Source organism: Schistocerca cancellata, chromosome 1, assembly GCF_023864275.1.
Source record: "Schistocerca cancellata isolate TAMUIC-IGC-003103 chromosome 1, iqSchCanc2.1, whole genome shotgun sequence".
NCBI classification, from domain to species: domain Eukaryota; kingdom Metazoa; phylum Arthropoda; class Insecta; order Orthoptera; family Acrididae; genus Schistocerca; species Schistocerca cancellata.
The window spans coordinates 113,442,040-113,467,309 of NC_064626.1; the positions used below are offsets into that span (position 1 = coordinate 113,442,040).

Sequence of the window (25,270 nt, forward strand, 5' to 3'; positions counted from 1 at the left end):
GTGAGTAAAACGTGTACCTCTGGTGGGACTCGAACCCACAATCCCCGGTTTAGGAGACCGATGCCTTATCCATTAGGCCACAGAGGCTGACTGGCGTTAAGCTGGCGGGGTGCTCACTCAAATCAACACTTGCCAAGTGTACCCTTCCTGATGCGCTACTCTACGTGTGCAGAGAGTCAGGACGTCGCATGAGCCTTTCCTGTGTGCCTGTACATACTCAGACATATCGAAGTCCAGGCACCTACTTTCTGCTGGCAATTCTTATACCTGCCGTCTTAGGCTATTCCCTTTCTGAACTCCAAGTCCTGCACACAAGAGAGTTAAGTGACAATTCATATGGGTCATACTGTTTACCAACAAGTAATTTTAAAATAGCGTTTCCTCTCACAGCGCCATCACGCTTTGAAACACTTCCGCAGCTAACAGGTCGATTGATAATGGCCGTCGTTTCGTTTCAGGTTGTCAGTAAGTGCGTATTTTCATATCGTCGTCATACCTGTGATACCTGTAAGCACTCAGAAACGCCAACTTTCACAACTATTACACCTGTATGTGGTGAGAGTGATTTTGCCCCAGTGAGTAAAACGTGTACCTCTGGTGGGACTCGAACCCACAATCCCCGGTTTAGGAGACCGATGCCTTATCCATTAGGCCACAGAGGCTGACTGGCGTTAAGCTGGCGGGGTGCTCACTCAAATCAACACTTGCCAAGTGTACCCTTCCTGATGCGCTACTCTACGTGTGCAGAGAGTCAGGACGTCGCATGAGCCTTTCCTGTGTGCCTGTACATACTCAGACATATCGAAGTCCAGGCACCTACTTTCTGCTGGCAATTCTTATACCTGCCGTCTTAGGCTATTCCCTTTCTGAACTCCAAGTCCTGCACACAAGAGAGTTAAGTGACAATTCATATGGGTCATACTGTTTACCAACAAGTAATTTTAAAATAGCGTTTCCTCTCACAGCGCCATCACGCTTTGAAACACTTCCGCAGCTAACAGGTCGATTGATAATGGCCATCGTTTCGTTTCAGGTTGTCAGTAAGTGCGTATTTTCATATCGTCGTCATACCTGTGATACCTGTAAGCACTCAGAAACGCCAACTTTCACAACTATTACACCTGTATGTGGTGAGAGTGATTTTGCCCCAGTGAGTAAAACGTGTACCTCTGGTGGGACTCGAACCCACAATCCCCGGTTTAGGAGACCGATGCCTTATCCATTAGGCCACAGAGGCTGACTGGCGTTAAGCTGGCGGGGTGCTCACTCAAATCAACACTTGCCAAGTGTACCCTTCCTGATGCGCTACTCTACGTGTGCAGAGAGTCAGGACGTCGCATGAGCCTTTCCTGTGTGCCTGTACATACTCAGACATATCGAAGTCCAGGCACCTACTTTCTGCTGGCAATTCTTATACCTGCCGTCTTAGGCTATTCCCTTTCTGAACTCCAAGTCCTGCACACAAGAGAGTTAAGTGACAATTCATATGGGTCATACTGTTTACCAACAAGTAATTTTAAAATAGCGTTTCCTCTCACAGCGCCATCACGCTTTGAAACACTTCCGCAGCTAACAGGTCGATTGATAATGGCCGTCGTTTCGTTTCAGGTTGTCAGTAAGTGCGTATTTTCATATCGTCGTCATACCTGTGATACCTGTAAGCACTCAGAAACGCCAACTTTCACAACTATTACACCTGTATGTGGTGAGAGTGATTTTGCCCCAGTGAGTAAAACGTGTACCTCTGGTGGGACTCGAACCCACAATCCCCGGTTTAGGAGACCGATGCCTTATCCATTAGGCCACAGAGGCTGACTGGCGTTAAGCTGGCGGGGTGCTCACTCAAATCAACACTTGCCAAGTGTACCCTTCCTGATGCGCTACTCTACGTGTGCAGAGAGTCAGGACGTCGCATGAGCCTTTCCTGTGTGCCTGTACATACTCAGACATATCGAAGTCCAGGCACCTACTTTCTGCTGGCAATTCTTATACCTGCCGTCTTAGGCTATTCCCTTTCTGAACTCCAAGTCCTGCACACAAGAGAGTTAAGTGACAATTCATATGGGTCATACTGTTTACCAACAAGTAATTTTAAAATAGCGTTTCCTCTCACAGCGCCATCACGCTTTGAAACACTTCCGCAGCTAACAGGTCGATTGATAATGGCCGTCGTTTCGTTTCAGGTTGTCAGTAAGTGCGTATTTTCATATCGTCGTCATACCTGTGATACCTGTAAGCACTCAGAAACGCCAACTTTCACAACTATTACACCTGTATGTGGTGAGAGTGATTTTGCCCCAGTGAGTAAAACGTGTACCTCTGGTGGGACTCGAACCCACAATCCCCGGTTTAGGAGACCGATGCCTTATCCATTAGGCCACAGAGGCTGACTGGCGTTAAGCTGGCGGGGTGCTCACTCAAATCAACACTTGCCAAGTGTACCCTTCCTGATGCGCTACTCTACGTGTGCAGAGAGTCAGGACGTCGCATGAGCCTTTCCTGTGTGCCTGTACATACTCAGACATATCGAAGTCCAGGCACCTACTTTCTGCTGGCAATTCTTATACCTGCCGTCTTAGGCTATTCCCTTTCTGAACTCCAAGTCCTGCACACAAGAGAGTTAAGTGACAATTCATATGGGTCATACTGTTTACCAACAAGTAATTTTAAAATAGCGTTTCCTCTCACAGCGCCATCACGCTTTGAAACACTTCCGCAGCTAACAGGTCGATTGATAATGGCCGTCGTTTCGTTTCAGGTTGTCAGTAAGTGCGTATTTTCATATCGTCGTCATACCTGTGATACCTGTAAGCACTCAGAAACGCCAACTTTCACAACTATTACACCTGTATGTGGTGAGAGTGATTTTGCCCCAGTGAGTAAAACGTGTACCTCTGGTGGGACTCGAACCCACAATCCCCGGTTTAGGAGACCGATGCCTTATCCATTAGGCCACAGAGGCTGACTGGCGTTAAGCTGGCGGGGTGCTCACTCAAATCAACACTTGCCAAGTGTACCCTTCCTGATGCGCTACTCTACGTGTGCAGAGAGTCAGGACGTCGCATGAGCCTTTCCTGTGTGCCTGTACGTACTCAGACATATCGAAGTCCAGGCACCTACTTTCTGCTGGCAATTCTTATACCTGCCGTCTTAGGCTATTCCCTTTCTGAACTCCAAGTCCTGCACACAAGAGAGTTAAGTGACAATTCATATGGGTCATACTGTTTACCAACAAGTAATTTTAAAATAGCGTTTCCTCTCACAGCGCCATCACGCTTTGAAACACTTCCGCAGCTAACAGGTCGATTGATAATGGCCGTCGTTTCGTTTCAGGTTGTCAGTAAGTGCGTATTTTCATATCGTCGTCATACCTGTGATACCTGTAAGCACTCAGAAACGCCAACTTTCACAACTATTACACCTGTATGTGGTGAGAGTGATTTTGCCCCAGTGAGTAAAACGTGTACCTCTGGTGGGACTCGAACCCACAATCCCCGGTTTAGGAGACCGATGCCTTATCCATTAGGCCACAGAGGCTGACTGGCGTTAAGCTGGCGGGGTGCTCACTCAAATCAACACTTGCCAAGTGTACCCTTCCTGATGCGCTACTCTACGTGTGCAGAGAGTCAGGACGTCGCATGAGCCTTTCCTGTGTGCCTGTACATACTCAGACATATCGAAGTCCAGGCACCTACTTTCTGCTGGCAATTCTTATACCTGCCGTCTTAGGCTATTCCCTTTCTGAACTCCAAGTCCTGCACACAAGAGAGTTAAGTGACAATTCATATGGGTCATACTGTTTACCAACAAGTAATTTTAAAATAGCGTTTCCTCTCACAGCGCCATCACGCTTTGAAACACTTCCGCAGCTAACAGGTCGATTGATAATGGCCGTCGTTTCGTTTCAGGTTGTCAGTAAGTGCGTATTTTCATATCGTCGTCATACCTGTGATACCTGTAAGCACTCAGAAACGCCAACTTTCACAACTATTACACCTGTATGTGGTGAGAGTGATTTTGCCCCAGTGAGTAAAACGTGTACCTCTGGTGGGACTCGAACCCACAATCCCCGGTTTAGGAGACCGATGCCTTATCCATTAGGCCACAGAGGCTGACTGGCGTTAAGCTGGCGGGGTGCTCACTCAAATCAACACTTGCCAAGTGTACCCTTCCTGATGCGCTACTCTACGTGTGCAGAGAGTCAGGACGTCGCATGAGCCTTTCCTGTGTGCCTGTACATACTCAGACATATCGAAGTCCAGGCACCTACTTTCTGCTGGCAATTCTTATACCTGCCGTCTTAGGCTATTCCCTTTCTGAACTCCAAGTCCTGCACACAAGAGAGTTAAGTGACAATTCATATGGGTCATACTGTTTACCAACAAGTAATTTTAAAATAGCGTTTCCTCTCACAGCGCCATCACGCTTTGAAACACTTCCGCAGCTAACAGGTCGATTGATAATGGCCGTCGTTTCGTTTCAGGTTGTCAGTAAGTGCGTATTTTCATATCGTCGTCATACCTGTGATACCTGTAAGCACTCAGAAACGCCAACTTTCACAACTATTACACCTGTATGTGGTGAGAGTGATTTTGCCCCAGTGAGTAAAACGTGTACCTCTGGTGGGACTCGAACCCACAATCCCCGGTTTAGGAGACCGATGCCTTATCCATTAGGCCACAGAGGCTGACTGGCGTTAAGCTGGCGGGGTGCTCACTCAAATCAACACTTGCCAAGTGTACCCTTCCTGATGCGCTACTCTACGTGTGCAGAGAGTCAGGACGTCGCATGAGCCTTTCCTGTGTGCCTGTACATACTCAGACATATCGAAGTCCAGGCACCTACTTTCTGCTGGCAATTCTTATACCTGCCGTCTTAGGCTATTCCCTTTCTGAACTCCAAGTCCTGCACACAAGAGAGTTAAGTGACAATTCATATGGGTCATACTGTTTACCAACAAGTAATTTTAAAATAGCGTTTCCTCTCACAGCGCCATCACGCTTTGAAACACTTCCGCAGCTAACAGGTCGATTGATAATGGCCGTCGTTTCGTTTCAGGTTGTCAGTAAGTGCGTATTTTCATATCGTCGTCATACCTGTGATACCTGTAAGCACTCAGAAACGCCAACTTTCACAACTATTACACCTGTATGTGGTGAGAGTGATTTTGCCCCAGTGAGTAAAACGTGTACCTCTGGTGGGACTCGAACCCACAATCCCCGGTTTAGGAGACCGATGCCTTATCCATTAGGCCACAGAGGCTGACTGGCGTTAAGCTGGCGGGGTGCTCACTCAAATCAACACTTGCCAAGTGTACCCTTCCTGATGCGCTACTCTACGTGTGCAGAGAGTCAGGACGTCGCATGAGCCTTTCCTGTGTGCCTGTACATACTCAGACATATCGAAGTCCAGGCACCTACTTTCTGCTGGCAATTCTTATACCTGCCGTCTTAGGCTATTCCCTTTCTGAACTCCAAGTCCTGCACACAAGAGAGTTAAGTGACAATTCATATGGGTCATACTGATTACCAACAAGTAATTTTAAAATAGCGTTTCCTCTCACAGCGCCATCACGCTTTGAAACACTTCCGCAGCTAACAGGTCGATTGATAATGGCCGTCGTTTCGTTTCAGGTTGTCAGTAAGTGCGTATTTTCATATCGTCGTCATACCTGTGATACCTGTAAGCACTCAGAAACGCCAACTTTCACAACTATTACACCTGTATGTGGTGAGAGTGATTTTGCCCCAGTGAGTAAAACGTGTACCTCTGGTGGGACTCGAACCCACAATCCCCGGTTTAGGAGACCGATGCCTTATCCATTACGCCACAGAGGCTGACTGGCGTTAAGCTGGCGGGGTGCTCACTCAAATCAACACTTGCCAAGTGTACCCTTCCTGATGCGCTACTCTACGTGTGCAGAGAGTCAGGACGTCGCATGAGCCTTTCCTGTGTGCCTGTACATACTCAGACATATCGAAGTCCAGGCACCTACTTTCTGCTGGCAATTCTTATACCTGCCGTCTTAGGCTATTCCCTTTCTGAACTCCAAGTCCTGCACACAAGAGAGTTAAGTGACAATTCATATGGGTCATACTGTTTACCAACAAGTAATTTTAAAATAGCGTTTCCTCTCACAGCGCCATCACGCTTTGAAACACTTCCGCAGCTAACAGGTCGATTGATAATGGCCGTCGTTTCGTTTCAGGTTGTCAGTAAGTGCGTATTTTCATATCGTCGTCATACCTGTGATACCTGTAAGCACTCAGAAACGCCAACTTTCACAACTATTACACCTGTATGTGGTGAGAGTGATTTTGCCCCAGTGAGTAAAACGTGTACCTCTGGTGGGACTCGAACCCACAATCCCCGGTTTAGGAGACCGATGCCTTATCCATTAGGCCACAGAGGCTGACTGGCGTTAAGCTGGCGGGGTGCTCACTCAAATCAACACTTGCCAAGTGTACCCTTCCTGATGCGCTACTCTACGTGTGCAGAGAGTCAGGACGTCGCATGAGCCTTTCCTGTGTGCCTGTACATACTCAGACATATCGAAGTCCAGGCACCTACTTTCTGCTGGCAATTCTTATACCTGCCGTCTTAGGCTATTCCCTTTCTGAACTCCAAGTCCTGCACACAAGAGAGTTAAGTGACAATTCATATGGGTCATACTGTTTACCAACAAGTAATTTTAAAATAGCGTTTCCTCTCACAGCGCCATCACGCTTTGAAACACTTCCGCAGCTAACAGGTCGATTGATAATGGCCGTCGTTTCGTTTCAGGTTGTCAGTAAGTGCGTATTTTCATATCGTCGTCATACCTGTGATACCTGTAAGCACTCAGAAACGCCAACTTTCACAACTATTACACCTGTATGTGGTGAGAGTGATTTTGCCCCAGTGAGTAAAACGTGTACCTCTGGTGGGACTCGAACCCACAATCCCCGGTTTAGGAGACCGATGCCTTATCCATTAGGCCACAGAGGCTGACTGGCGTTAAGCTGGCGGGGTGCTCACTCAAATCAACACTTGCCAAGTGTACCCTTCCTGATGCGCTACTCCACGTGTGCAGAGAGTCAGGACGTCGCATGAGCCTTTCCTGTGTGCCTGTACATACTCAGACATATCGAAGTCCAGGCACCTACTTTCTGCTGGCAATTCTTATACCTGCCGTCTTAGGCTATTCCCTTTCTGAACTCCAAGTCCTGCACACAAGAGAGTTAAGTGACAATTCATATGGGTCATACTGTTTACCAACAAGTAATTTTAAAATAGCGTTTCCTCTCACAGCGCCATCACGCTTTGAAACACTTCCGCAGCTAACAGGTCGATTGATAATGGCCGTCGTTTCGTTTCAGGTTGTCAGTAAGTGCGTATTTTCATATCGTCGTCATACCTGTGATACCTGTAAGCACTCAGAAACGCCAACTTTCACAACTATTACACCTGTATGTGGTGAGAGTGATTTTGCCCCAGTGAGTAAAACGTGTACCTCTGGTGGGACTCGAACCCACAATCCCCGGTTTAGGAGACCGATGCCTTATCCATTAGGCCACAGAGGCTGACTGGCGTTAAGCTGGCGGGGTGCTCACTCAAATCAACACTTGCCAAGTGTACCCTTCCTGATGCGCTACTCTACGTGTGCAGAGAGTCAGGACGTCGCATGAGCCTTTCCTGTGTGCCTGTACATACTCAGACATATCGAAGTCCAGGCACCTACTTTCTGCTGGCAATTCTTATACCTGCCGTCTTAGGCTATTCCCTTTCTGAACTCCAAGTCCTGCACACAAGAGAGTTAAGTGACAATTCATATGGGTCATACTGTTTACCAACAAGTAATTTTAAAATAGCGTTTCCTCTCACAGCGCCATCACGCTTTGAAACACTTCCGCAGCTAACAGGTCGATTGATAATGGCCGTCGTTTCGTTTCAGGTTGTCAGTAAGTGCGTATTTTCATATCGTCGTTATACCTGTGATACCTGTAAGCACTCAGAAACGCCAACTTTCACAACTATTACACCTGTATGTGGTGAGAGTGATTTTGCCCCAGTGAGTAAAACGTGTACCTCTGGTGGGACTCGAACCCACAATCCCCGGTTTAGGAGACCGATGCCTTATCCATTAGGCCACAGAGGCTGACTGGCGTTAAGCTGGCGGGGTGCTCACTCAAATCAACACTTGCCAAGTGTACCCTTCCTGATGCGCTACTCTACGTGTGCAGAGAGTAAGGACGTCGCATGAGCCTTTCCTGTGTGCCTGTACATACTCAGACATATCGAAAGTCCAGGCACCTACTTTCTGCTGGCAATTCTTATACCTGCCGTCTTAGGCTATTCCCTTTCTGAACTCCAAGTCCTGCACACAAGAGAGTTAAGTGACAATTCATATGGGTCATACTGTTTACCAACAAGTAATTTTAAAATAGCGTTTCCTCTCACAGCGCCATCACGCTTTGAAACACTTCCGCAGCTAACAGGTCGATTGATAATGGCCGTCGTTTCGTTTCAGGTTGTCAGTAAGTGCGTATTTTCATATCGTCGTCATACCTGTGATACCTGTAAGCACTCAGAAACGCCAACTTTCACAACTATTACACCTGTATGTGGTGAGAGTGATTTTGCCCCAGTGAGTAAAACGTGTACCTCTGGTGGGACTCGAACCCACAATCCCCGGTTTAGGAGACCGATGCCTTATCCATTTAGGCCACAGAGGCTGACTGGCGTTAAGCTGGCGGGGTGCTCACTCAAATCAACACTTGCCAAGTGTACCCTTCCTGATGCGCTACTCTACGTGTGCAGAGAGTCAGGACGTCGCATGAGCCTTTCCTGTGTGCCTGTACATACTCAGACATATCGAAGTCCAGGCACCTACTTTCTGCTGGCAATTCTTATACCTGCCGTCTTAGGCTATTCCCTTTCTGAACTCCAAGTCCTGCACACAAGAGAGTTAAGTGACAATTCATATGGGTCATACTGTTTACCAACAAGTAATTTTAAAATAGCGTTTCCTCTCACAGCGCCATCACGCTTTGAAACACTTCCGCAGCTAACAGGTCGATTGATAATGGCCGTCGTTTCGTTTCAGGTTGTCAGTAAGTGCGTATTTTCATATCGTCGTCATACCTGTGATACCTGTAAGCACTCAGAAACGCCAACTTTCACAACTATTACACCTGTATGTGGTGAGAGTGATTTTGCCCCAGTGAGTAAAACGTGTACCTCTGGTGGGACTCGAACCCACAATCCCCGGTTTAGGAGACCGATGCCTTATCCATTAGGCCACAGAGGCTGACTGGCGTTAAGCTGGCGGGGTGCTCACTCAAATCAACACTTGCCAAGTGTACCCTTCCTGATGCGCTACTCTACGTGTGCAGAGAGTCAGGACGTCGCATGAGCCTTTCCTGTGTGCCTGTACATACTCAGACATATCGAAGTCCAGGCACCTACTTTCTGCTGGCAATTCTTATACCTGCCGTCTTAGGCTATTCCCTTTCTGAACTCCAAGTCCTGCACACAAGAGAGTTAAGTGACAATTCATATGGGTCATACTGTTTACCAACAAGTAATTTTAAAATAGCGTTTCCTCTCACAGCGCCATCACGCTTTGAAACACTTCCGCAGCTAACAGGTCGATTGATAATGGCCGTCGTTTCGTTTCAGGTTGTCAGTAAGTGCGTATTTTCATATCGTCGTCATACCTGTGATACCTGTAAGCACTCAGAAACGCCAACTTTCACAACTATTACACCTGTATGTGGTGAGAGTGATTTTGCCCCAGTGAGTAAAACGTGTACCTCTGGTGGGACTCGAACCCACAATCCCCGGTTTAGGAGACCGATGCCTTATCCATTAGGCCACAGAGGCTGACTGGCGTTAAGCTGGCGGGGTGCTCACTCAAATCAACACTTGCCAAGTGTACCCTTCCTGATGCGCTACTCTACGTGTGCAGAGAGTCAGGACGTCGCATGAGCCTTTCCTGTGTGCCTGTACATACTCAGACATATCGAAGTCCAGGCACCTACTTTCTGCTGGCAATTCTTATACCTGCCGTCTTAGGCTATTCCCTTTCTGAACTCCAAGTCCTGCACACAAGAGAGTTAAGTGACAATTCATATGGGTCATACTGTTTACCAACAAGTAATTTTAAAATAGCGTTTCCTCTCACAGCGCCATCACGCTTTGAAACACTTCCGCAGCTAACAGGTCGATTGATAATGGCCGTCGTTTCGTTTCAGGTTGTCAGTAAGTGCGTATTTTCATATCGTCGTCATACCTGTGATACCTGTAAGCACTCAGAAACGCCAACTTTCACAACTATTACACCTGTATGTGGTGAGAGTGATTTTGCCCCAGTGAGTAAAACGTGTACCTCTGGTGGGACTCGAACCCACAATCCCCGGTTTAGGAGACCGATGCCTTATCCATTAGGCCACAGAGGCTGACTGGCGTTAGGCTGGCGGGGTGCTCACTCAAATCAACACTTGCCAAGTGTACCCTTCCTGATGCGCTACTCTACGTGTGCAGAGAGTCAGGACGTCGCATGAGCCTTTCCTGTGTGCCTGTACATACTCAGACATATCGAAGTCCAGGCACCTACTTTCTGCTGGCAATTCTTATACCTGCCGTCTTAGGCTATTCCCTTTCTGAACTCCAAGTCCTGCACACAAGAGAGTTAAGTGACAATTCATATGGGTCATACTGTTTACCAACAAGTAATTTTAAAATAGCGTTTCCTCTCACAGCGCCATCACGCTTTGAAACACTTCCGCAGCTAACAGGTCGATTGATAATGGCCGTCGTTTCGTTTCAGGTTGTCAGTAAGTGCGTATTTTCATATCGTCGTCATACCTGTGATACCTGTAAGCACTCAGAAACGCCAACTTTCACAACTATTACACCTGTATGTGGTGAGAGTGATTTTGCCCCAGTGAGTAAAACGTGTACCTCTGGTGGGACTCGAACCCACAATCCCCGGTTTAGGAGACCGATGCCTTATCCATTAGGCCACAGAGGCTGACTGGCGTTAGGCTGGCGGGGTGCTCACTCAAATCAACACTTGCCAAGTGTACCCTTCCTGATGCGCTACTCTACGTGTGCAGAGAGTCAGGACGTCGCATGAGCCTTTCCTGTGTGCCTGTACATACTCAGACATATCGAAGTCCAGGCACCTACTTTCTGCTGGCAATTCTTATACCTGCCGTCTTAGGCTATTCCCTTTCTGAACTCCAAGTCCTGCACACAAGAGAGTTAAGTGACAATTCATATGGGTCATACTGTTTACCAACAAGTAATTTTAAAATAGCGTTTTCTCTCACAGCGCCATCACGCTTTGAAACACTTCCGCAGCTAACAGGTCGATTGATAATGGCCGTCGTTTCGTTTCAGGTTGTCAGTAAGTGCGTATTTTCATATCGTCGTCATACCTGTGATACCTGTAAGCACTCAGAAACGCCAACTTTCACAACTATTACACCTGTATGTGGTGAGAGTGATTTTGCCCCAGTGAGTAAAACGTGTACCTCTGGTGGGACTCGAACCCACAATCCCCGGTTTAGGAGACCGATGCCTTATCCATTAGGCCACAGAGGCTGACTGGCGTTAAGCTGGCGGGGTGCTCACTCAAATCAACACTTGCCAAGTGTACCCTTCCTGATGCGCTACTCTACGTGTGCAGAGAGTCAGGACGTCGCATGAGCCTTTCCTGTGTGCCTGTACATACTCAGACATATCGAAGTCCAGGCACCTACTTTCTGCTGGCAATTCTTATACCTGCCGTCTTATGCTATTCCCTTTCTGAACTCCAAGTCCTGCACACAAGAGAGTTAAGTGACAATTCATATGGGTCATACTGTTTACCAACAAGTAATTTTAAAATAGCGTTTCCTCTCACAGCGCCATCACGCTTTGAAACACTTCCGCAGCTAACAGGTCGATTGATAATGGCCGTCGTTTCGTTTCAGGTTGTCAGTAAGTGCGTATTTTCATATCGTCGTCATACCTGTGATACCTGTAAGCACTCAGAAACGCCAACTTTCACAACTATTACACCTGTATGTGGTGAGAGTGATTTTGCCCCAGTGAGTAAAACGTGTACCTCTGGTGGGACTCGAACCCACAATCCCCGGTTTAGGAGACCGATGCCTTATCCATTAGGCCACAGAGGCTGACTGGCGTTAAGCTGGCGGGGTGCTCACTCAAATCAACACTTGCCAAGTGTACCCTTCCTGATGCGCTACTCTACGTGTGCAGAGAGTCAGGACGTCGCATGAGCCTTTCCTGTGTGCCTGTACATACTCAGACATATCGAAGTCCAGGCACCTACTTTCTGCTGGCAATTCTTATACCTGCCGTCTTAGGCTATTCCCTTTCTGAACTCCAAGTCCTGCACACAAGAGAGTTAAGTGACAATTCATATGGGTCATACTGTTTACCAACAAGTAATTTTAAAATAGCGTTTCCTCTCACAGCGCCATCACGCTTTGAAACACTTCCGCAGCTAACAGGTCGATTGATAATGGCCGTCGTTTCGTTTCAGGTTGTCAGTAAGTGCGTATTTTCATATCGTCGTCATACCTGTGATACCTGTAAGCACTCAGAAACGCCAACTTTCACAACTATTACACCTGTATGTGGTGAGAGTGATTTTGCCCCAGTGAGTAAAACGTGTACCTCTGGTGGGACTCGAACCCACAATCCCCGGTTTAGGAGACCGATGCCTTATCCATTAGGCCACAGAGGCTGACTGGCGTTAAGCTGGCGGGGTGCTCACTCAAATCAACACTTGCCAAGTGTACCCTTCCTGATGCGCTACTCTACGTGTGCAGAGAGTCAGGACGTCGCATGAGCCTTTCCTGTGTGCCTGTACATACTCAGACATATCGAAGTCCAGGCACCTACTTTCTGCTGGCAATTCTTATACCTGCCGTCTTAGGCTATTCCCTTTCTGAACTCCAAGTCCTGCACTCAAGAGAGTTAAGTGACAATTCATATGGGTCATACTGTTTACCAACAAGTAATTTTAAAATAGCGTTTCCTCTCACAGCGCCATCACGCTTTGAAACACTTCCGCAGCTAACAGGTCGATTGATAATGGCCGTCGTTTCGTTTCAGGTTGTCAGTAAGTGCGTATTTTCATATCGTCGTCATACCTGTGATACCTGTAAGCACTCAGAAACGCCAACTTTCACAACTATTACACCTGTATGTGGTGAGAGTGATTCTGCCCCAGTGAGTAAAACGTGTACCTCTGGTGGGACTCGAACCCACAATCCCCGGTTTAGGAGACCGATGCCTTATCCATTAGGCCACAGAGGCTGACTGGCGTTAAGCTGGCGGGGTGCTCACTCAAATCAACACTTGCCAAGTGTACCCTTCCTGATGCGCTACTCTACGTGTGCAGAGAGTCAGGACGTCGCATGAGCCTTTCCTGTGTGCCTGTACATACTCAGACATATCGAAGTCCAGGCACCTACTTTCTGCTGGCAATTCTTATACCTGCCGTCTTAGGCTATTCCCTTTCTGAACTCCAAGTCCTGCACACAAGAGAGTTAAGTGACAATTCATATGGGTCATACTGTTTACCAACAAGTAATTTTAAAATAGCGTTTCCTCTCACAGCGCCATCACGCTTTGAAACACTTCCGCAGCTAACAGGTCGATTGATAATGGCCGTCGTTTCGTTTCAGGTTGTCAGTAAGTGCGTATTTTCATATCGTCGTCATACCTGTGATACCTGTAAGCACTCAGAAACGCCAACTTTCACAACTATTACACCTGTATGTGGTGAGAGTGATTCTGCCCCAGTGAGTAAAACGTGTACCTCTGGTGGGACTCGAACCCACAATCCCCGGTTTAGGAGACCGATGCCTTATCCATTAGGCCACAGAGGCTGACTGGCGTTACGCTGGCGGGGTGCTCACTCAAATCAACACTTGCCAAGTGTACCCTTCCTGATGCGCTACTCTACGTGTGCAGAGAGTCAGGACGTCGCATGAGCCTTTCCTGTGTGCCTGTCCATACTCAGACATATCGAAGTCCAGGCACCTACTTTCTGCTGGCAATTCTTATACCTGCCGTCTTAGGCTATTCCCTTTCTGAACTCCAAGTCCTGCACACAAGAGAGTTAAGTGACAATTCATATGGGTCATACTGTTTACCAACAAGTAATTTTAAAATAGTGTTTCCTCTCACAGCGCCATCACGCTTTGAAACACTTCCGCAGCTAACAGGTCGATTGATAATGGCCGTCGTTTCGTTTCAGGTTGTCAGTAAGTGCGTATTTTCATATCGTCGTCATACCTGTGATACCTGTAAGCACTCAGAAACGCCAACTTTCACAACTATTACACCTGTATGTGGTGAGAGTGATTTTGCCCCAGTGAGTAAAACGTGTACCTCTGGTGGGACTCGAACCCACAATCCCCGGTTTAGGAGACCGATGCCTTATCCATTAGGCCACAGAGGCTGACTGGCGTTAAGCTGGCGGGGTGCTCACTCAAATCAACACTTGCCAAGTGTACCCTTCCTGATGCGCTACTCTACGTGTGCAGAGAGTCAGGACGTCGCATGAGCCTTTCCTGTGTGCCTGTACATACTCAGACATATCGAAGTCCAGGCACCTACTTTCTGCTGGCAATTCTTATACCTGCCGTCTTAGGCTATTCCCTTTCTGAACTCCAAGTCCTGCACACATGAGAGTTAAGTGACTATTCATATGGGTCATACCGATTACCAACAAGTAATTTTAAAATAGCGTTTCCTCTCACAGCGCCATCACGCTTTGAAACACTTCCGCAGCTAACAGGTCGATTGATAATGGCCGTCGTTTCGTTTCAGGTTGTCAGTAAGTGCGTATTTTCATATCGTCGTCATACCTGTGATACCTGTAAGCACTCAGAAACGCCAACTTTCACAACTATTACACCTGTATGTGGTGAGAGTGATTCTGCCCCAGTGAGTAAAACGTGTACCTCTGGTGGGACTCGAACCCACAATCCCCGGTTTAGGAGACCGATGCCTTATCCATTAGGCCACAGAGGCTGACTGGCGTTAAGCTGGCGGGGTGCTCACTCAAATCAACACTTGCCAAGTGTACCCTTCCTGATGCGCTACTCTACGTGTGCAGAGAGTCAGGACGTCGCATGAGCCTTTCCTGTGTGCCTGTACATACTCAGACATATCGAAGTCCAGGCACCTACTTTCTGCTGGCAATTCTTATACCTGCCGTCTTAGGCTATTCCCTTTCTGAACTCCAAGTCCTGCACACAAGAGAGTTAAGTGACAATTCATATGGGTCATACTGTTTACCAACAAGTAATTTTAAAATAGCGTTTCCTCTCACAGCGCCATCACGCTTTGAAACACTTCCGCAGCTAACAGGTCGATTGATAATGGCCGTCGTTTCGTTTCAGGTTGTCAGTAAGTGCGTATTTTCATATCGTCGTCATACCTGTGATACCTGTAAGCACTCAGAAACGCCAACTTTCACAACTATTACACCTGTATGTGGTGAGAGTGATTTTGCCCCAGTGAGTAAAACGTGTACCTCTGGTGGGACTCGAACCCACAATCCCCGGTTTAGGAGACCGATGCCTTATCCATTTTTTTTTTTTTTTTTTTTTTGATTTGAACACGCAACCTTCTTTTTTTTTTTTTTTTTTTTCGCTCTGCCACTTTTTTTTTTTTTTTTTTTATTTTTTTTCTTTATTATATGATGACGGATAGTGCTACATACAACCATATCAATATCACAGACCCTTGCACTCCCATTATTCCGCAGACAAACACTACTCTCAATGTGTCCGTGAGGTTGTCTTTCAGGTTTCCTGCATTCTGTATCGAATCGTAGTTGGCCAAAATTAAAGTGGCACGCACAACGTCGAAAATAGCGTTCGGCCACCGCTCTGAGTAAGACGAACGTGTTGTCCACACTCTAGACTACATTGAGGTTAGGCCGTTATACCTAAGACAGATTTGCACTCGATGACACCTCGACAACAGCCGGTCCTCACATTCACGTCTTGCTCTCCTTACGTCAGTATACATCATATGAGTCTGTGACGCTGGCTTTGCAACATCTTGCGTGTCTTTAGGCTCGCCGCGACCAACACTTACCATGCACTGTCCACAAAACATGGAGGCGCCGGGGCTTGAACCCGGGACCTTTCACATGCAAAGCGAACGCTCTACCAACTTTTTGTTTTTTTTTCGCCTTAACCACTTTTTTTTTTTTTTTTTTTTTTTTGTTTCTTCTTTTATTATGTCGAAAGCAGGATGCTTATCCCATTTTGTTGAACACAAATGTAGTTTAAAAAAAGAAAAAAACACGGGTCTAAATCCATTACACAAGAAAACTTCTTCGACACCATAGTAATACATCTTGAATTTGGTTGGCACTCGTAGGCTCATGTGGGTTAATAAAAAAAAAGTTCAAGAAGAAAGGTAAATGATATACCCTCTTTGGAGAAGTAAGGTGATATTATCCTCAGTAACGAAATAAAGCACCGCACTTGTGAATATCGTTGTCAGTGTGTGTCTGAGATCAATTTGAACATGACGGTCACTGAGACTGGAACTCGTCACAATTGTCTGCTCGGTAGAGGCAGATGAGAGGAGCTGCTGCAGCAGCAACAGACTAACCGATCCCTTGTTTTTCAAAAACAATGTCCAACATATTGCCAAAGATTTTTGTCAAATTGCCCGTTTGTTTTAATCTCCAATAAGCAGTATGCATGTATGCCAAAAATTCAACTAGGTTGTCGCCGTCCCGTCTGGTGATCGTATAATGCACGTAATTTGCCAATATCCACATCATTGTAGTATTCTTAGCCATAGGATAGTAGTCCGTATCTGGGTTCGTGATGATAGTGGTCGAGATACTCGCTGGCGAGCTTCTCGATAATAGTGCGAGTTTTTCCCTCACCCATCGCCAGTTGTTTAAGTGTCCGCAGCAGGTGAAACGATGAAGCAAAGTGTCGATTAGACCACACTTAACACATTGATCAGAGGGATGTAAGCCTATTCTGTGTAATTTGACATTAGTGGCGATGGTATCATTCACCACCTGGTACCAAGTTGATGCAACATCCCATGTATGAATCTTAAGACTAATGTTCCTCCATAGGGTCTTCCAGTTACAAGATGGATTTTTTGCCTCAATTGTATTACATTTACGCATCTTAGTCCATTCCTGCATGACTTCATTCGTTGTCAAATGCGGGTTTTGTAAGATGCTTTCGCCTACATAACTTGTTTCAATGAAATATTCTCGTACATGTTTCAGCTGGAAGTTTATGTTGCTGATGTCGACGGGCGGGTGCATGTTTCCAGGGCGAAGGACGTGGAACAGACTTGCAGTTATGTTTGGGTCGTGACTGTATACTAGGCGCGAAGTGCGTTTCAGAAAAAGGGCGTTGGCTTTTTTATGGATGTCAGTGAGCCCTAGCCCGCCGTCGGGTCGTGATTTTGTTAGCGTGGCACTGTCGAGTTTAAAAATGTTCCCTTTCCACACGAATCTGCTAGCTATTTGCAACATTTTTCTGGCCTGAACTTTAGGTATGGGAAATACTTGTGCCAAGTAGTATGCTTTGGAGAAAATACATATATTGACTATCTTGATCCTTTCTATCAAGTTCGCAGAGCGCCAGTTGTTTTCAACAATGAGACCATGCATGCTGTTCGTAACAGCTTTCCAGTTTTTCGCCGCCATTTTAAGAGGACATTTGTCGAGGATAATACCGAGTGACTTAGGATTCTCCACTTTTTGGGCCCAGGGTATGGATACATGTGCAAGACCTCTCAAGTTAACCAGTTTGCATTTTCCTTCATTGAGTTTAGCTCCAGACACCTTACTGTAGTTGTCGATTTCCGTTTTAATCGTCTTTACGTCGTTTACACAACGAATAACTGCTGCGACGTCATCGGCATAGGCACGCACTGCAAAACGAGCTCTTGATATAGATAGACCTGGTAATGTGGACTCCAGTTTTCTAAGGAGAGGTTCCAGAGAAAAGGCAAAGAGCAACATCGAGAGAGGACTTCCCTGTGGGACCCCTCTCTTAAGTGTAATCGGTATTGTCGACTGGCCGTTAACACACAATCGGGTGGTAATGCCTGTGATGACATTGCGGAGTAAGGTGACTGCTGTGTTATCTAATCCAATCCTTTCCATGATCTGGAGGATGTAACGGTGACTCACACGATCAAAAGCCTTAGAAAGGTCGACAAACAGTAGGGCACAGTTGATGTTGGTCGCCGCCGTGATCGAAATTACGTCCCTGATGTCAGCTATTGTGGTCATTACGCTTCTGCCAGGGATGCAAGACTGATGATTCTTAATGACATGCCGGGCTATCAAGATTAATCTACTGTTTATCGCTCTGGCAATAGTCTTATAATCAAAATTTAACAGCATGATAGGCCGGAAGTTATCAATTTGCCTGTGGCCTCTTTGTTTCGGTATGAGCACTGTTCTACCTTCTTTCAACTCGTCCGGTATTCTGTGGCCTCGAAAGACTTCATTAATAATTTCTGTGAGGGTGGGTCCAACGACATGCCAAAATTTGTGATAGAATTCTTTGGGGAGACCATCTGGACCAGGGGATTTGTTTGCAGGGGAACCGACAATTAAGTCTAAGACATCTGAAACTGCGAAATCGGCAAGAAATTCATTGTTGTCTTCTGCAGTTAAGTTCCTGCCCAAAGTCTGAAGGAAATCAGACGTCAGATTTGCATCAAGTGGATCTTCTGAGTATAATTCTCTATAATAATGATAAAAACCCTGAACGATGTCCTTTTGGTGCACGAGATGATCACCGGTTGGGGTAACTAGTTCGTCAACGAAGGTCCGCACACGATTGGAACGGTGTTTGATGAGATGGTATAAGGAAGTCATTTCGCTATCACTAACCGATTTGGTCTTAGCTTTAATTTTTAGGCCATCTAATTGCCTACGCTTAATGCTTAACAGCTTCGCTTTGACTCTCTGGATTTGTGCAGCGTAAACATTGGAGTCATGAGATTTGTCATATAATTCTCTTAAAACGGCATAATAAAATTCTGTTGTCTTCTTGTTATCCGTCGCTTTCTGATAGCAGTAAGAGATCAGACATTGTCGCAGTTTTCTTTTAGCTGTGTGTGTCCACCACTCTAGTTTAGTTCTGTGCTTGTTAATGGAGCGGAGACAAAAATTCCATGTTGCACAAATGGCATCTTCGAGCTCCAGGTCTTGAAGATGAGAAGTGTTAAGCATCCACTGCCCTTTGAACCTTTTTGTTGGTTGCTTGTCGAGATTTAAGGTGACAGCATAGGCACAATGGTCAGAAAATGGAGCTGGAATAACTTCAGTATCAAGAACTCGGTTGCTGATATGAGACGATATATAGATCCGGTCAAGTCGACTACTTGAAGTAGGGGTAAAAAAAGTAAATTTAACCAGGGTGGGGTGCAAAATTTCCCACGTATCTTTCAACCGAACCTTGGTGACGAGTTCGCGAAGGTCATGACAGTAATTAAAGTGTGGCCTCTGATCCTTCTGATGTACCACGCAGTTAAAATCACCACCTAGAACAATGTTAACGGGGTCCTTTCGAAGCAAATAAATGACTTCATCTTTAAAATAGGCACTTCTCGCTGACTTGTAACTGCTGCCGGAGGGTGCGTACACATTGACAACAGTGACATCAAAGATTTTGCAGCTAATACCGCGACCAGATTCAAGTTTTTCGACTTCTGTGACGGGGATACCATTACGGACTAGCATGGCCGTGCCTGTATGAAGTTCGTGAGCTACGTTTTCAATGGATTGGAAACCAGGAATATCAAAACTTTTGACTGCCACCTCCTGTAGCAGAATGATGTCTGCTTCAGATTCGTAAACGAATTGCCGCAGCATTGCTACTTTAAGGTCGGATTGCAGTTTGTTAATATTTATGGTTAACAGCTTATAGGCTTGAGACATGTCTACATTAGGCTGAACTTAGACATTGAGGACTGTCAGCGTGTCAAACGAACAACATCACAGAAAATCTTGAAAAAACCATACGGAAACAAAAGAGAAAAACAACTTATACAGGCCTTCCGTCCTAACGCAACGTCACTATGCCGTAAACAAGTATCCATTAATCGTTACTACCGTGGGGGTGGATCTCGCCGGCACTTGTGGTTTGACTGCCGTCAGGTTCGTCACGTACTACTTCGTACCCGATATTCTTCTGTTTCAAATCTGATTTCCCCTGTTGCGACTGTTGTGATTGCGATGGATTGCGAGAAGCCGAAAGATTAGGCTGTGGTTTGAGTTTGCGCCGTACCGTCGGTTGAGATGCCGATAGCGTTGTCGAGTCATCGGCCTTCTGTGTTGCTGTTTCCGTCCGACCGACAGTCGTGAGCTGTTGTTTGGCAACTACTTTCTCCTGTTTGTTTCCACCTGTGGCTTGTTGTCGTGGTTTGTTGTGGAGCCGATGTTTACCCGCCACTTCCTCATGTTGGTCGCGTTGAGGCGGCTGTTGTGCATCGCCGGTGACACTCAAAGTTGTTGACAGTTGCTGCTGGTCGGTAGGATCCTCCGTTTCCACATCCGATTTGTTGGTGGCAGGTGGTACTGCAGGATCGATCGGCATACAATCGGCTTCTACTAAATCTCTGTCAGCTGAAGGTCGTGGTTTTCTGATTGTGGGAGAGGTGCGAGATAATTCATCTTCTGAATGATCATCGCTTCGCTCCAGTGGCCTTTTTTTATTCTGTAAATCTCTGTCAGGGGGAACAGATTCGAGAGTCGTCGGGGCTACGATAGGTGGAAAATCAGTGACACTGCAAGGAATGTCAGGTGAACTTTCCTTAGCAACATCATCTTCAGGTTGGACAGGTGTACCGTTTGCCATAACGTCACTGAGTGTCAATTTACGTCGCTGCATGAGGTTCGTTTTTAAGACAAACACACGGCGGGGACAATCCTGCCGAAAATGACCTGACTCATTACAGACGTGACATGTAGGGATTTGTCCAGTATAAACAATATGAGCCTTGTGACCTTCAACGGAGATATGTGACGGGATATTTGTCATAACTTCCATTTCAACCGACCTTATTCCATTAAAGCACTGGAGTTTATAATGCGGCGACCAGCGTTCATTAATGATTTCTTTTACATCCCCATATTGAGACAGAGCAACCTTAATTTTTTCGTTTTCTAGTTCAATTGGTAAATTAAGAACTCGAACAGTCCGATATGTAGTATCAGCCCTATTGATAGAAACCATACTCTTAGTGCCGTCCCTATGGATAAACTCGACTTGGTTGCCAAACTTATCGCGAATTTTATCAACCATTAACGGATTAAAGAACTTAACAAACACACAGTAGTTGTCGGAATCAAGCTGGGTAGTATGAACAGAATCCGGATTAATGCCAATTACCTCTGTGAGCCATTCGTGAACCTCGAGAGCAGACGGTTGAACTCGGCGAGTTTCCTTTTCAAACGAAAAAACCAGGGTGTTCTTCCTGATGGAGGAAGCCATGTCGTGCAGCACCGGTCGGATTACGGTCAAAACCGAAAATCCGTAAAGCGACGAATATCCGAAGACGTAACCAGTACAAAAAACTGGTGTAGAACAGATCTCAATTTAAACACAGAACAGAAAGTAGTACACACGAAACGATAAGCACTAGCGTAAGCGCTGTATACACGGAGCGGCGGCAAGTGCGTCCGTACGCGACGGCAGCTAGAGCCAGACTATCCATTAGGCCACAGAGGCTGACTGGCGTTAAGCTGGCGGGGTGCTCACTCAAATCAACACTTGCCAAGTGTACCCTTCCTGATGCGCTACTCTACGTGTGCAGAGAGTCAGGACGTCGCATGAGCCTTTCCTGTGTGCCTGTACATACTCAGACATATCGAAGTCCAGGCACCTACTTTCTGCTGGCAATTCTTATACCTGCCGTCTTAGGCTATTCCCTTTCTGAACTCCAAGTCCTGCACACAAGAGAGTTAAGTGACAATTCATATGGGTCATACTGTTTACCAACAAGTAATTTTAAAATAGCGTTTCCTCTCACAGCGCCATCACGCTTTGAAACACTTCCGCAGCTAACAGGTCGATTGATAATGGCCGTCGTTTCGTTTCAGGTTGTCAGTAAGTGCGTATTTTCATATCGTCGTCATACCTGTGATACCTGTAAGCACTCAGAAACGCCAACTTTCACAACTATTACACCTGTATGTGGTGAGAGTGATTTTGCCCCAGTGAGTAAAACGTGTACCTCTGGTGGGACTCGAACCCACAATCCCCGGTTTAGGAGACCGATGCCTTATCCATTAGGCCACAGAGGCTGACTGGCGTTAAGCTGGCGGGGTGCTCACTCAAATCAACACTTGCCAAGTGTACCCTTCCTGATGCGCTACTCTACGTGTGCAGAGAGTCAGGACGTCGCATGAGCCTTTCCTGTGTGCCTGTACATACTCAGACATATCGAAGTCCAGGCACCTACTTTCTGCTGGCAATTCTTATACCTGCCGTCTTAGGCTATTCCCTTTCTGAACTCCAAGTCCTGCACACAAGAGAGTTAAGTGACAATTCATATGGGTCATACTGTTTACCAACAAGTAATTTTAAAATAGCGTTTCCTCTCACAGCGCCATCACGCTTTGAAACACTTCCGCAGCTAACAGGTCGATTGATAATGGCCGTCGTTTCGTTTCAGGTTGTCAGTAAGTGCGTATTTTCATATCGTCGTCATACCTGTGATACCTGTAAGCACTCAGAAACGCCAACTTTCACAACTATTACACCTGTATGTGGTGAGAGTGATTTTGCCCCAGTGAGTAAAACGTGTACCTCTGGTGGGACTCGAACCCACAATCCCCGGTTTAGGAGACCGATGCCTTATCCATTAGGCCACAGAGGCTGACTGGCGTTAAGCTGGCGGGGTGCTCACTCAAATCAACACTTGCCAAGTGTACCCTTCCTGATGCGCTACTCTACGTGTGCAGAGAGTCAGGACGTCGCATGAGCCTTTCCTGTGTGCCTGTACATACTCAGACATATCGAAGTCCAGGCACCTACTTTCTGCTGGCAATTCTTATACCTGCCGTCTTAGGCTATTCCCTTTCTGAACTCCAAGTCCTGCACACAAGAGAGTTAAGTGACAATTCATATGGGTCATACTGTTTACCAACAAGTAATTTTAAAATAGCGTTTCCTCTCACAGCGCCATCACGCTTTGAAACACTTCCGCAGCTAACAGGTCGATTGATAATGGCCGTCGTTTCGTTTCAGGTTGTCAGTAAGTGCGTATTTTCATATCGTCGTCATACCTGTGATACCTGTAAGCACTCAGAAACGCCAACTTTCACAACTATTACACCTGTATGTGGTGAGAGTGATTTTGCCCCAGTGAGTAAAACGTGTACCTCTGGTGGGACTCGAACCCACAATCCCCGGTTTAGGAGACCGATGCCTTATCCATTAGGCCACAGAGGCTGACTGGCGTTAAGCTGGCGGGGTGCTCACTCAAATCAACACTTGCCAAGTGTACCCTTCCTGATGCGCTACTCTACGTGTGCAGAGAGTCAGGACGTCGCATGAGCCTTTCCTGTGTGCCTGTACATACTCAGACATATCGAAGTCCAGGCACCTACTTTCTGCTGGCAATTCTTATACCTGCCGTCTTAGGCTATTCCCTTTCTGAACTCCAAGTCCTGCACACAAGAGAGTTAAGTGACAATTCATATGGGTCATACTGTTTACCAACAAGTAATTTTAAAATAGCGTTTCCTCTCACAGCGCCATCACGCTTTGAAACACTTCCGCAGCTAACAGGTCGATTGATAATGGCCGTCGTTTCGTTTCAGGTTGTCAGTAAGTGCGTATTTTCATATCGTCGTCATACCTGTGATACCTGTAAGCACTCAGAAACGCCAACTTTCACAACTATTACACCTGTATGTGGTGAGAGTGATTTTGCCCCAGTGAGTAAAACGTGTACCTCTGGTGGGACTCGAACCCACAATCCCCGGTTTAGGAGACCGATGCCTTATCCATTAGGCCACAGAGGCTGACTGGCGTTAAGCTGGCGGGGTGCTCACTCAAATCAACACTTGCCAAGTGTACCCTTCCTGATGCGCTACTCTACGTGTGCAGAGAGTCAGGACGTCGCATGAGCCTTTCCTGTGTGCCTGTACATACTCAGACATATCGAAGTCCAGGCACCTACTTTCTGCTGGCAATTCTTATACCTGCCGTCTTAGGCTATTCCCTTTCTGAACTCCAAGTCCTGCACACAAGAGAGTTAAGTGACAATTCATATGGGTCATACTGTTTACCAACAAGTAATTTTAAAATAGCGTTTCCTCTCACAGCGCCATCACGCTTTGAAACACTTCCGCAGCTAACAGGTCGATTGATAATGGCCGTCGTTTCGTTTCAGGTTGTCAGTAAGTGCGTATTTTCATATCGTCGTCATACCTGTGATACCTGTAAGCACTCAGAAACGCCAACTTTCACAACTATTACACCTGTATGTGGTGAGAGTGATTTTGCCCCAGTGAGTAAAACGTGTACCTCTGGTGGGACTCGAACCCACAAGCCCCGGTTTAGGAGACCGATGCCTTATCCATTAGGCCACAGAGGCTGACTGGCGTTAAGCTGGCGGGGTGCTCACTCAAATCAACACTTGCCAAGTGTACCCTTCCTGATGCGCTACTCTACGTGTGCAGAGAGTCAGGACGTCGCATGAGCCTTTCCTGTGTGCCTGTACATACTCAGACATATCGAAGTCCAGGCACCTACTTTCTGCTGGCAATTCTTATACCTGCCGTCTTAGGCTATTCCCTTTCTGAACTCCAAGTCCTGCACACAAGAGAGTTAAGTGACAATTCATATGGGTCATACTGTTTACCAACAAGTAATTTTAAAATAGCGTTTCCTCTCACAGCGCCATCACGCTTTGAAACACTTCCGCAGCTAACAGGTCGATTGATAATGGCCGTCGTTTCGTTTCAGGTTGTCAGTAAGTGCGTATTTTCATATCGTCGTCATACCTGTGATACCTGTAAGCACTCAGAAACGCCAACTTTCACAACTATTACACCTGTATGTGGTGAGAGTGATTTTGCCCCAGTGAGTAAAACGTGTACCTCTGGTGGGACTCGAACCCACAATCCCCGGTTTAGGAGACCGAGGCCTTATCCATTATGCCACAGAGGCTGACTGGCGTTAAGCTGGCGGGGTGCTCACTCAAATCAACACTTGCCAAGTGTACCCTTCCTGATGCGCTA

The 25,270-nt window shown here is 46.5% G+C and overlaps 33 non-coding genes across 33 annotated transcripts; all 33 read right to left on the minus strand.

The window, feature by feature from the left end:
• Positions 1–14: 14 nt before the first annotated feature.
• Positions 15–87, minus strand: Trnar-ccu (transfer RNA arginine (anticodon CCU)). Its single transcript has one exon. It is a non-coding gene; the product is annotated as a tRNA-Arg (tRNA).
• A 502-nt stretch (positions 88–589) lies between these two features.
• On the minus strand, positions 590–662 carry Trnar-ccu (transfer RNA arginine (anticodon CCU)). Its single transcript has one exon. It is a non-coding gene; the product is annotated as a tRNA-Arg (tRNA).
• Positions 663–1,164: 502 nt separating this feature from the next.
• Positions 1,165–1,237, minus strand: Trnar-ccu (transfer RNA arginine (anticodon CCU)). Its single transcript has one exon. It is a non-coding gene; the product is annotated as a tRNA-Arg (tRNA).
• A 502-nt stretch (positions 1,238–1,739) lies between these two features.
• Trnar-ccu (transfer RNA arginine (anticodon CCU)) lies at positions 1,740–1,812 on the minus strand. Its single transcript has one exon. It is a non-coding gene; the product is annotated as a tRNA-Arg (tRNA).
• Positions 1,813–2,314: 502 nt separating this feature from the next.
• Positions 2,315–2,387, minus strand: Trnar-ccu (transfer RNA arginine (anticodon CCU)). Its single transcript has one exon. It is a non-coding gene; the product is annotated as a tRNA-Arg (tRNA).
• A 502-nt stretch (positions 2,388–2,889) lies between these two features.
• Trnar-ccu (transfer RNA arginine (anticodon CCU)) lies at positions 2,890–2,962 on the minus strand. The gene has a single exon. It is a non-coding gene; the product is annotated as a tRNA-Arg (tRNA).
• Positions 2,963–3,464: 502 nt separating this feature from the next.
• Positions 3,465–3,537, minus strand: Trnar-ccu (transfer RNA arginine (anticodon CCU)). The gene has a single exon. It is a non-coding gene; the product is annotated as a tRNA-Arg (tRNA).
• Positions 3,538–4,039: 502 nt separating this feature from the next.
• Trnar-ccu (transfer RNA arginine (anticodon CCU)) lies at positions 4,040–4,112 on the minus strand. The gene has a single exon. It is a non-coding gene; the product is annotated as a tRNA-Arg (tRNA).
• Positions 4,113–4,614: 502 nt separating this feature from the next.
• On the minus strand, positions 4,615–4,687 carry Trnar-ccu (transfer RNA arginine (anticodon CCU)). Its single transcript has one exon. It is a non-coding gene; the product is annotated as a tRNA-Arg (tRNA).
• A 502-nt stretch (positions 4,688–5,189) lies between these two features.
• Positions 5,190–5,262, minus strand: Trnar-ccu (transfer RNA arginine (anticodon CCU)). Its single transcript has one exon. It is a non-coding gene; the product is annotated as a tRNA-Arg (tRNA).
• A 502-nt stretch (positions 5,263–5,764) lies between these two features.
• Trnar-ccu (transfer RNA arginine (anticodon CCU)) lies at positions 5,765–5,837 on the minus strand. Its single transcript has one exon. It is a non-coding gene; the product is annotated as a tRNA-Arg (tRNA).
• Positions 5,838–6,339: 502 nt separating this feature from the next.
• On the minus strand, positions 6,340–6,412 carry Trnar-ccu (transfer RNA arginine (anticodon CCU)). The gene has a single exon. It is a non-coding gene; the product is annotated as a tRNA-Arg (tRNA).
• Positions 6,413–6,914: 502 nt separating this feature from the next.
• Positions 6,915–6,987, minus strand: Trnar-ccu (transfer RNA arginine (anticodon CCU)). The gene has a single exon. It is a non-coding gene; the product is annotated as a tRNA-Arg (tRNA).
• A 502-nt stretch (positions 6,988–7,489) lies between these two features.
• Trnar-ccu (transfer RNA arginine (anticodon CCU)) lies at positions 7,490–7,562 on the minus strand. Its single transcript has one exon. It is a non-coding gene; the product is annotated as a tRNA-Arg (tRNA).
• A 502-nt stretch (positions 7,563–8,064) lies between these two features.
• On the minus strand, positions 8,065–8,137 carry Trnar-ccu (transfer RNA arginine (anticodon CCU)). Its single transcript has one exon. It is a non-coding gene; the product is annotated as a tRNA-Arg (tRNA).
• Positions 8,138–8,640: 503 nt separating this feature from the next.
• Positions 8,641–8,714, minus strand: Trnar-ccu (transfer RNA arginine (anticodon CCU)). The gene has a single exon. It is a non-coding gene; the product is annotated as a tRNA-Arg (tRNA).
• Positions 8,715–9,216: 502 nt separating this feature from the next.
• Trnar-ccu (transfer RNA arginine (anticodon CCU)) lies at positions 9,217–9,289 on the minus strand. The gene has a single exon. It is a non-coding gene; the product is annotated as a tRNA-Arg (tRNA).
• A 502-nt stretch (positions 9,290–9,791) lies between these two features.
• Positions 9,792–9,864, minus strand: Trnar-ccu (transfer RNA arginine (anticodon CCU)). Its single transcript has one exon. It is a non-coding gene; the product is annotated as a tRNA-Arg (tRNA).
• Positions 9,865–10,366: 502 nt separating this feature from the next.
• On the minus strand, positions 10,367–10,439 carry Trnar-ccu (transfer RNA arginine (anticodon CCU)). Its single transcript has one exon. It is a non-coding gene; the product is annotated as a tRNA-Arg (tRNA).
• A 502-nt stretch (positions 10,440–10,941) lies between these two features.
• On the minus strand, positions 10,942–11,014 carry Trnar-ccu (transfer RNA arginine (anticodon CCU)). The gene has a single exon. It is a non-coding gene; the product is annotated as a tRNA-Arg (tRNA).
• Positions 11,015–11,516: 502 nt separating this feature from the next.
• On the minus strand, positions 11,517–11,589 carry Trnar-ccu (transfer RNA arginine (anticodon CCU)). The gene has a single exon. It is a non-coding gene; the product is annotated as a tRNA-Arg (tRNA).
• A 502-nt stretch (positions 11,590–12,091) lies between these two features.
• Positions 12,092–12,164, minus strand: Trnar-ccu (transfer RNA arginine (anticodon CCU)). Its single transcript has one exon. It is a non-coding gene; the product is annotated as a tRNA-Arg (tRNA).
• Positions 12,165–12,666: 502 nt separating this feature from the next.
• Positions 12,667–12,739, minus strand: Trnar-ccu (transfer RNA arginine (anticodon CCU)). The gene has a single exon. It is a non-coding gene; the product is annotated as a tRNA-Arg (tRNA).
• Positions 12,740–13,241: 502 nt separating this feature from the next.
• On the minus strand, positions 13,242–13,314 carry Trnar-ccu (transfer RNA arginine (anticodon CCU)). Its single transcript has one exon. It is a non-coding gene; the product is annotated as a tRNA-Arg (tRNA).
• A 502-nt stretch (positions 13,315–13,816) lies between these two features.
• Trnar-ccu (transfer RNA arginine (anticodon CCU)) lies at positions 13,817–13,889 on the minus strand. The gene has a single exon. It is a non-coding gene; the product is annotated as a tRNA-Arg (tRNA).
• A 502-nt stretch (positions 13,890–14,391) lies between these two features.
• Positions 14,392–14,464, minus strand: Trnar-ccu (transfer RNA arginine (anticodon CCU)). Its single transcript has one exon. It is a non-coding gene; the product is annotated as a tRNA-Arg (tRNA).
• Positions 14,465–14,966: 502 nt separating this feature from the next.
• Trnar-ccu (transfer RNA arginine (anticodon CCU)) lies at positions 14,967–15,039 on the minus strand. The gene has a single exon. It is a non-coding gene; the product is annotated as a tRNA-Arg (tRNA).
• Positions 15,040–22,251: 7,212 nt separating this feature from the next.
• Positions 22,252–22,324, minus strand: Trnar-ccu (transfer RNA arginine (anticodon CCU)). Its single transcript has one exon. It is a non-coding gene; the product is annotated as a tRNA-Arg (tRNA).
• A 502-nt stretch (positions 22,325–22,826) lies between these two features.
• On the minus strand, positions 22,827–22,899 carry Trnar-ccu (transfer RNA arginine (anticodon CCU)). The gene has a single exon. It is a non-coding gene; the product is annotated as a tRNA-Arg (tRNA).
• Positions 22,900–23,401: 502 nt separating this feature from the next.
• Trnar-ccu (transfer RNA arginine (anticodon CCU)) lies at positions 23,402–23,474 on the minus strand. Its single transcript has one exon. It is a non-coding gene; the product is annotated as a tRNA-Arg (tRNA).
• A 502-nt stretch (positions 23,475–23,976) lies between these two features.
• Trnar-ccu (transfer RNA arginine (anticodon CCU)) lies at positions 23,977–24,049 on the minus strand. The gene has a single exon. It is a non-coding gene; the product is annotated as a tRNA-Arg (tRNA).
• A 502-nt stretch (positions 24,050–24,551) lies between these two features.
• On the minus strand, positions 24,552–24,624 carry Trnar-ccu (transfer RNA arginine (anticodon CCU)). Its single transcript has one exon. It is a non-coding gene; the product is annotated as a tRNA-Arg (tRNA).
• Positions 24,625–25,126: 502 nt separating this feature from the next.
• On the minus strand, positions 25,127–25,199 carry Trnar-ccu (transfer RNA arginine (anticodon CCU)). The gene has a single exon. It is a non-coding gene; the product is annotated as a tRNA-Arg (tRNA).
• Between the last annotated feature and the right edge of the window lie 71 nt (positions 25,200–25,270).